At 35.2% G+C, this 9101-nt stretch overlaps 1 protein-coding gene across 1 annotated transcript in view; it reads right to left on the bottom strand.

The window, feature by feature from the left end:
- LOC137396818 (neural cell adhesion molecule 1-B-like) overlaps positions 1-9101 on the bottom strand; it is a 474203-nt gene that overhangs the window by 408936 nt on the left and 56166 nt on the right. The window lies entirely within an intron of this gene.

Below are 9101 nucleotides of genomic sequence, written 5' to 3'. Positions count from 1 at the left end.
CTGGTATGTCTATGAAATTTATTTTAAGACTGCAGGGCTTTCTGCAATGCTTTAAAACAGTATACAGTTCACAAGCTATCGGCATGCTTAATCCATCATGGCTAACTGATTGTCAATGACAGTAGTTTAAAAACACTGCTACATTAGGCGGCAGTAAAAACTTTTGTTAAATCTTTTCTTTTTCAGTTTAATATATATGATATCTGAGTAAATACAAGATCTTTAAAATTTATTGAAAGCCTTTCACTAAAAGCATTGGAGTAAGTAAGAACGTCAAAGTTCAGAGTGACAGTGAAATGGCATTGCCTTAATTAGTGTGTCTCTATCAAAGCCTGGCACTGCTACACTTTTGCTGTGTCATTTGCTATTAATTTCTCTCATCCTTTGTCCAGCTGGAGACACTCCATAGGTATTACGTAATTACTCTCGCATTGAGGGTCTGCTGCGCCAAATTGGACATTCACTGATCCCCATAGCTCGTTGCTCTGGCAGTGATTATTTCTAATCACAATTATTCTAAACATAGATGTTTGGATTCATCAAATTGAAAAACATTTAAAATCCCTAATTGGAAATTATGCAACTCCTATTAAAACATACATGATAATAATTGAAAACTACCGTATGATGAAACAATCTTCTGCCAACACAATCTGTTTGAACTATTATAGCAATAAAAAGTAACAGTTATTAGTGGAGAACATTAGCTAAGAGAACATTTCAGGGGTTGATGTAGATCTGGCCATCCATAGGAGCTTATTTGAGAATTGAACAATGAACCACAATTTGAATGCCAGGAGTTCTAATTGAACAGGCAACGGCTGTCTAAAAAGATAATGAAACTTATGAAAGGTTGGGAAGTTAAAAAGGAGCCTAGCTTAATCATTCTCCAAGTTTGTGATGACAGCTCACACCTAAAAAACAGAAGAACATTGTTTGGTTTAATCCAAACTTGTAAATACTAATGATTGGATCCGATAAGCGCCCCTAGCCCATATAGGTTGCTGTTTTTTAGGTTTGGCTAACAGCTGAAGCCAAATAAGTAACTAATGTATTATTATTATTGTACCAGAAAATTTGGTCAATATCTTATTATTGGGTTATATAACATCTATAATAGATGTTATATAACTCAATTATAAGATATTGGCCAAATTTTAAGGCAAAAATTTCATTAAGAGTTGAAAAACATGTTTTCTTGAGTTGTTTGTGATAGATAGCCAAGCTACTTAATTGCAACGCAAATAAATGGCATTTTGTGCATTTCAAAAGCATAGTAGCAAGAGCTAATGCTTTCACTTCTACATATACAGTTAGGTAGTTGGTATAATGAATCAATTTGGGAGTGGCGACCGGTTTCTGTCTAGATTGCGTAATAGCAAATGTGCTGAGGTTCTACCGTTCTGCTATGTCATACTCTGAACGTTTGCTGAGCCCTATAGTTTGTTGTTGATCTGTATTTCATTTTCATAACAATAATTTTATGAACCTATAAATCTGGAATATTTGATATAAAAAAATTTCATAAAAGGCTTTTATAAATAGACTTGGAAACAATATTTCAGTTTGTTTTTATAACTTTGTTGTGCATTGATAAAGCGATGTAAAGTACAATCACTACAAAGCTAAAACAATCCTCCTCAATATTTCTTACTCTTACAAAAATATTACTTTCACTACCATCAGAGTCAGTGCTGCTTTTTTTTGTCGGTTTAATGAAAAAAAAAGTAAATCTGAATTAGCTATAATATCATCAACATAAGTAATTATCTGTTGTCTAATGTAAGTTATGTATCTTGGTCTACTAAAATTCACTAAATGCCTCTCATCTTCAGCTCTGTTGTGCTACTCTCCTTTACTGTTAAAGATGTAGTTGCGTCAAAATTTAAGTTGATCTTAAAAGAAAGCATTTTTTTTTCTCTATCAGTTGATATGTTGTTTGTTGTGTTACGCAATCGCATTGCCAAGATATTTGAAGATTAAAACCGAAAAAATCTGATCACCGTAAAAACGCTCAGGCCACAAAAACGTGCCCAGCCTCGCCAAAAATGATGTCACGCGTTTGGCAACCTCTCTCTATCTCTCGTATTCACATCGGCTATTTGCGATAAAAGTCTAGTCTTACGCGGCTCTATTGGCATATATCTTATTTTGTATTTGCTCGTGTTGGCTAGAATAAAATTTTAAATCCTGCTACAGATGCATTATTATGAATGTTTAAAAGGCCTCAAATAACGAAAATTGAAAGTTTGTTCTACTCACTTTCTCCAAATGTTGTGTAAATTTTGGTACCGACTACCAATTCTACCGGTCTACGGTAATTCTGTCTAGTCACTTTATGTAGAACGCGGTCTTTGTATCAGCACAGTTCTGCAGCTACCCATATAAACGATATACAGCCTCCCATAAGCCCCGCCCACATTATGTCGCCTATTACCTATTGCCTACGTACTAGTTTCTTACTAGTTTCTTACTACTAGCAAGCCACCTCTTTGAAAAGAATATAGACAGGGATAGAGTTTTAAGGATGAGAAGTCTGCTGCAAACTGGATTTGAACTCACATTCTCCAGTTCTGCGGACACCCATATACCATATCCGATTCACTACAATATTCTGCAAATCATGTTTTGCATTATCTTCAACAATATTATTTTATTATATAATTTTTACAAGCAAAAATATTTTCATCTCGGCATAAAGCTTTTATTAAAAATATTCATCAAGTCGTGGCCACTCACATAGTATTAGCTGATACAATAAGACAAATTCATCTACTGCAACAAACTCAAACAAAACATCCAGCACGCATTCAAGTCTTGCTTTCTCCTTTATAGCAGTTTCCACACTGACAAAGCTTCTTCGGCTGGTGGGACGACATAAACATTCTGTAATCAGTAAAACAAGTAAATGTAAACAAAGTAGATGCAATAAATATGTCATTCATAGATATGTCATTCTAAAGCGTATCTATTGACAGCTTCCAAATTGGGAGTTAAATAGATTGCGAGTGTAATTTTAAAAACGAATAAACATTTAATAAAGGCACAAGTACGCCAAGCCAACGATTCGAAGCTTTGGTTCTGGAAATTAAAGATTTGCAATGATCAATCGATTTTACCCACTTCCTACGTGTGAAAATAATTTGTAATCATGACTCTAATTTACCAAAGAAAATTCGAAAAAAATATTATAGCTAGGTAAAACGGCAGATAAGCTATGAAACGATGATTGGAGATAGCAAAGAATTATCATTTTATTAATTAGTATATGTATTTATGACTATAAAAAATATTACATTTACTAAAGTATAGAAGACTCTAAGTTAATTTACCTCCATTCTGTCTTCTTCTGCAGCAAAACGCTGCTGACGCCTGTCAGCTTTGGCCATAGGCTGTCTACTCTAATCTTTTACTAAACGTTGCTCAGATAACTCTGAGTAGCGGTCGCTCGAACTTGAAGCCATTTTAAAACTATGTATAACTTAGTAATTGTTGAAACGCGTTGAATCAGTAACGATGAGCATGAATTCTCTAGCGATGAGAATCTTCGAGATCACAGACAACGCGTTTTACGAGTGATAACATTTATTACGGTCTATATAAAAATTTCGCGATTGTGATTGGCTAACGAAGCGACCTCATATTTATCGCTCGTGGTTTCGTTTCAGAAAACAAGCTAGTGACGTCACGAAATTGGTCCCGCTGGAACGTGAGCTTTTTAAAAGAGGGCCTCATTCAAACGCATTTATCTCTGGACAGGGTTGGTCTACAAAGACAAAAATGGCATCAAATTGTAGCTGATGTTTTAGCCTTTTATGGGTCCTAATTTCATTTTTGACGCAACTACATCTTTAAAGCATACGTAGCTCACTGACTCCAGCAAAACAATGCTACTAGCATAACTCATCAACGAAAAAACAGATACAAAAACCACAGCATAATTGCTTTATAATAGCATACCATAACATACCTTAGGCAAGACTAACTAATGACGAAAAACATCATGAATACTTTAACAGATGATTGAATGTGAGCCAGTGCTAAAACTAATATTAATGACAGACTTAATCCTACTCTGCTTATGATAGGTAATCCATTTCACATGTATCTCGGAAGGTTCTTACATAAAACTTACACAATAATGTTGGTTTTTTCGGTTGGAAATTTCCAAACAAAAATTTAAAATTACCTTTTGATTCAATGCTAATTTTATACAACAAATTTTGGACAACATTGTCAATACCATAAAAGTCCTAAATATCATTGGTTATGTTGTCAACGGATAATTAAATCAGGCTACTACGCAATTACTGGGAAGTTCGCGAAAATGCGCAGTCGACCATATATTTCACATAAATGAGCATACGGCAGTGAAAGCGTATACGACACTGTATATTGTTAGTCATATGTATATTTACTGATCGAATCTTAGGAAAACCAGAAACATGAGTGTACCAGGACCTTTGAAATTGAAATTGAAAATTGAAAATTGAAATCCATTGAAAACTACCAACTAAAAATGTATAATGGTGAAAATTAGATTTTTAAAAAAACAAAACACCAAAGGTAATATCAATTAGCTACCTATAGGAAGTGCAACTTTGGCTTTTCCAATCGTTGAAAGAATATACAGTAGGCCTACATTACGAGCTCCTGCAGCATAAATAATATTTTCCAGTGAAGTTTACAATATATTGATTGTACAATATAAGAACAGTAAAATACATGTGAATTGCACAACCCATTCAAAGACCTTTCCAAACTGACCTTTCGGGCATACAAAGAGGAAAAACTTGACGTAATTTTTTTTTAATTTGTGGGGTGTACTGTAACTGCAGTAATATTAGGGTGCATTGACAACTTTTCTCTGTTTTTGATCAACCTCATTAGTTTTTTACCATTTTTCAGTACTTCCACAATAACTTGGGGAGCATACATCTTTGACGTTCATTTACAACGATTTACTAATTTTTCTAAACAGCAATGTATAATCTGCAAAGGAAAACTAATAACAAATATTTTATGACTACAAGGAAACAAAACAACAAAATATTTTACAAAAGCTGTTCTGCCTGCTCATCACCTATCTGTATTCAGAGGTCAAGGTTAGGAAAAAATAGAACTAGTGATGATACTCCCACTCGTTACATTCACATTGGTGGACTTACGCTGTAACACCTGCGCCAATCAATCGCCTTTATATTTATGAACATTGCACAATTACCCTATTCTCTGTTTTGTCGGTACATCTGGCAATCTGTCACAACCAACTAGATTGCTACAAAAATTATATACATAATATGTATAATGCTATATTCACATAGTCTTCTCTCTTACATGTGAAGCAATCAATATAAACTAACGTTTAAATCAAAGTTGAGAACTTACTCGACTTAGCATGTAATATGGAATTTTTTTGGTAGTCGGAAGCAAAAACTTTACAGAAATGTATGTCGTCTAGACTTTAGTTCTAAGAGGTATAGGCCTACGTTATAGGAGCGTTTACTGTATATGGTAAGAGTGATGGGAGTGATAAGAATGGCTTAGCCTTGTGGTTAGTCACTCTTGTTAGTAGACTTGCGGTCTGAATGTCATGAGTCCAATATACTGCAAGGCGATTTTCTCATTGCTAAAGCTTTATCGCTATAATTTGGTGAATGAATGACAGACAGACAAACATTGAGATTCGTGTATATATATATATATATATCTGGATTTAACCCTGCATTTATTTATTCTAGCTTGTTCAAACTGCCATTGTGTTATCTTAAAAATTCTAGCAGCATGTCCAAACGGCTAACATAAATAATATACAAGCTAGGGCCCAGACAGTTCTATTTTCCAAACAGCTTTCTGTAAACTGCATCATCTGATTTGCTCTAAGGTCAGCATATAGCATGCATGCATATACCGTAACAAAAATAGGTATTTTTAATGTTTTATGTTTGAATGTACATGTTGGTTCTAGTAAGTGTTACAGAGCAGGCTTTATTATTCACATGTCTGTTCTACCACTCTTTAACTAGCTCTGCCTTACAAACCTGGCCCTTCAGGCTGAGAGCCACATAATGCGTATATAACGAGTATGTGATAATATTGCAAAATACTAGATAAGCAGCTGTAACAACATTGGCCTTGCTTTGACTGCAGCAGCCGTAAATAACATCTCTGTCACATCTAGAAATACTGCGACGATTAATGTTAGTCTTGCTTCATAAATAGGTGTATTTATAGGCCCGCAGGATAAACCCGGCAATCAGCTGAAACTTGACCACTCTGACCCATATTTCTCAGTCCATTGGTCACCTGCACCTAAATTAGGCAGGGCTAAGAATAAAGGGAGTAACAGACAGAAATTCGTGCCTGTCCCAGCAACTATAGGCAATGAATTGGTACACCACAATTAGCTCTAAAGGTTAGCTCTGAGGTTGATTAGGTAACATTGTTTTATGGACTGGCTTGATGATCTGGCCAAATACAGAGCTGAATGAAAGCTGATGATACTAATTAATCTTGGCTTCACTCACATTTTCATTGCTACATCATCCAATATGACTAATGTTGAAGTATAATCAAAATAACTATATTATAGCATTTGTAGACTCCTCCCCTCCTGATACATGGAGTTTTTAAAGAAGGTGCAAACCAACGGTGAAGGCCTCAACATTGCTTCAAAATCTTATAAATCGCACCGTCAAATACTTCAAAACCACTCCTGTCTCTTAAATAACCCATCTAAGAACTGTGGTAACTGAAGGCCAAAACTTCATGCTGGTTGCTTTCATGACACCAAGGCCAACCTTGCGGGTTCTCAAAAAGGGCACCTGGCTCCATAGATGTTAATTAATATTGAGGTCAAGCCTTTTTACTTGTGGCTGCTACATGCCAACAGACAGCGTGTGTAATAAGAAAATTGTGATAATAATTGAATTTTCGCATCTAGTTGCGTTTTTTCAACAATTCATCTCAACAACTATTAGACATGGTAATGATAAAAAACACTCTAAAATAATTTGAGTTATGACATACTAAACTTTGAAGTATAAAGAATTTATTGTATTATAAACATTTCCAAGTTTTCCTAATATTTTTCAGATATATGGTAAAAGTGAGAATCTTTTTGTCCCCTTGTTAATAGATGTTTGTGTGAATCCCTGTTGCTATCTTCGTTCAAATGTCATTCATGGACAAATTAAAAGTATGTTGGAAACTCATTAAATAAAAATGAGACTGTAAAAATAAACCATTTCAGTTAAGCACACATGTTTTGGCTTTATTTTAAAAATTGGAGTTTTGCAAAAATATATTTGGCATATAATTTACCAAGTTTAACTAAAAAAACCTCATAGTCTCAGATTTTGATGATTTTTTTAATATGTTGTTGCCCATATTGAAAAGCGCTTATATCCCAAATTTTGATATTCTAGAGTCATTGGTTCAGGTGCTAAGAAGATTTCAACATTGACCATTTGTAGCCTGAGTTTGAGGGCATAGCACATCTACATGTAGCTGAATTAAGACTCATATGATCTGAAGAATATACAAGTTAAATATCTAGATTTTTGTGTATACACAAAGTTTCTATATTTACACAAACAAATAGGTTTGAAATTTTTTGGATAAATGATGGGGGAGATAACTTAAACCAAAAAGGAACGAAAATGCTATTTTAGCGACTATTCAAAAACAATTATCCCTCCTATCATATAATTTGCCTTTGTTTCTGTTATTATTTCTGAATTTCTCCATGCCTCAGCTATCCAAAACTAGTCTCACCTTCTCTGTAGATGTATCAGGTCAGCGTCTGGAAGCCATACAAGAATAAGGTCTTTGTCGAATTACTGCAAAAGGAGAGGTCAAGGTCAACCTGCGGTTTCAACAGTCACACATTTTTCTCATGTTTTACACCAATTAGCATATGCAGATTTCATTAAAACTATCAAAAGTTTGTGTTTCAGCCTGTAAAATGCTAAAATTGAGTTACAAATGCCCTCCAAACTCCTTTAAAACTTGCCTCAATCAAATGAGGTTATCCCCCCTTGTCAAGCTTTAACTTGGCTGATTATTAGAATATTATCCTATCAAGTTCAAATATGCCGTGTAATTTTGATTTGTGATTGTGATAGTAATGAGCCTAAAATATTTTCTTAACTTACATTCCTCAATGTTATCAATTGTTGTAGCTTCAAATGCATATGCTTTGCCTGAGTTGGTGGTAGATGGCGGCGCCACAGCTAATAGAACATGCTCTTGTGGTACCCAGCAGATGTCATCTTGCTGTGGCCATGTGAAATTGTTTGTTGAGCCTTTGCACATGAATCTCACATTAACACAAACGTTCTCTCGATCATAGCCAATTGCCATCCTCATATACCATCGACCATCATATATACAGGCCAGATATTGTCCAGGTTGAGGTGTTAAGGTATTGCTGGTAACATGTGAGTCATCAGTCTTCCCAACTTTGTATTCTTGTAGCATACATTTTTCATCAACCAGTGGTGAAAGTTTGAAAACTTCAATGGCTGTTCTACTGAGCGGCTTGAAACAGTGCTGGTTCTGAAAACCAATGACTCGTTGTGCTGCCTTGAACCTTGGTTTTTAATTCGCTGCTTGTTCTGCGACTTCTTCAGTGAGTACATAAAACACCTCTACCCCAGCAATGTTTTCTCTAGCATACTTGCACAGTGGTTTAGCACTGAGCAGTCTTTCTTTTCCTGACCCAACTAACTGCTTGGAGTGACGGGTGGCCAGTCTCTTGACCATCCCGCGAATCCCATCTCACGGACGTTTTTCATGTGAGATGGCAAAGAAGCTCCAAGATGCTGTAAGATTGAAATCAAGCTCATGGTAACATAAGTTGGCAAAGTTCTTGTAATTCTTGTATTGGGCGCCAGATCCATCACTGAAATAATTCACATGAGTCACGTGAGGTAGGTTTTTTTAATGAATCTGATGAGCGTTCTCTGGAATGTATGTATACAATCTAAAATGCGTTATCCGGATTGTACGCTTTGGATTGTAATCTAAAAGTGCTGCAAAAATTGTTTGCGAAGTACTGGGTCACATAATCAGATTACGACTTGCCGATTAGACTAAAC

This window comes from Watersipora subatra, chromosome 5, assembly GCF_963576615.1.
Source record: "Watersipora subatra chromosome 5, tzWatSuba1.1, whole genome shotgun sequence".
Classification (NCBI taxonomy): Eukaryota; Metazoa; Bryozoa; class Gymnolaemata; order Cheilostomatida; family Watersiporidae; genus Watersipora; species Watersipora subatra.
The sequence above is the reverse complement of the archived record's forward strand: the minus strand, read 5'-3'. Positions and strand labels throughout refer to the sequence as shown.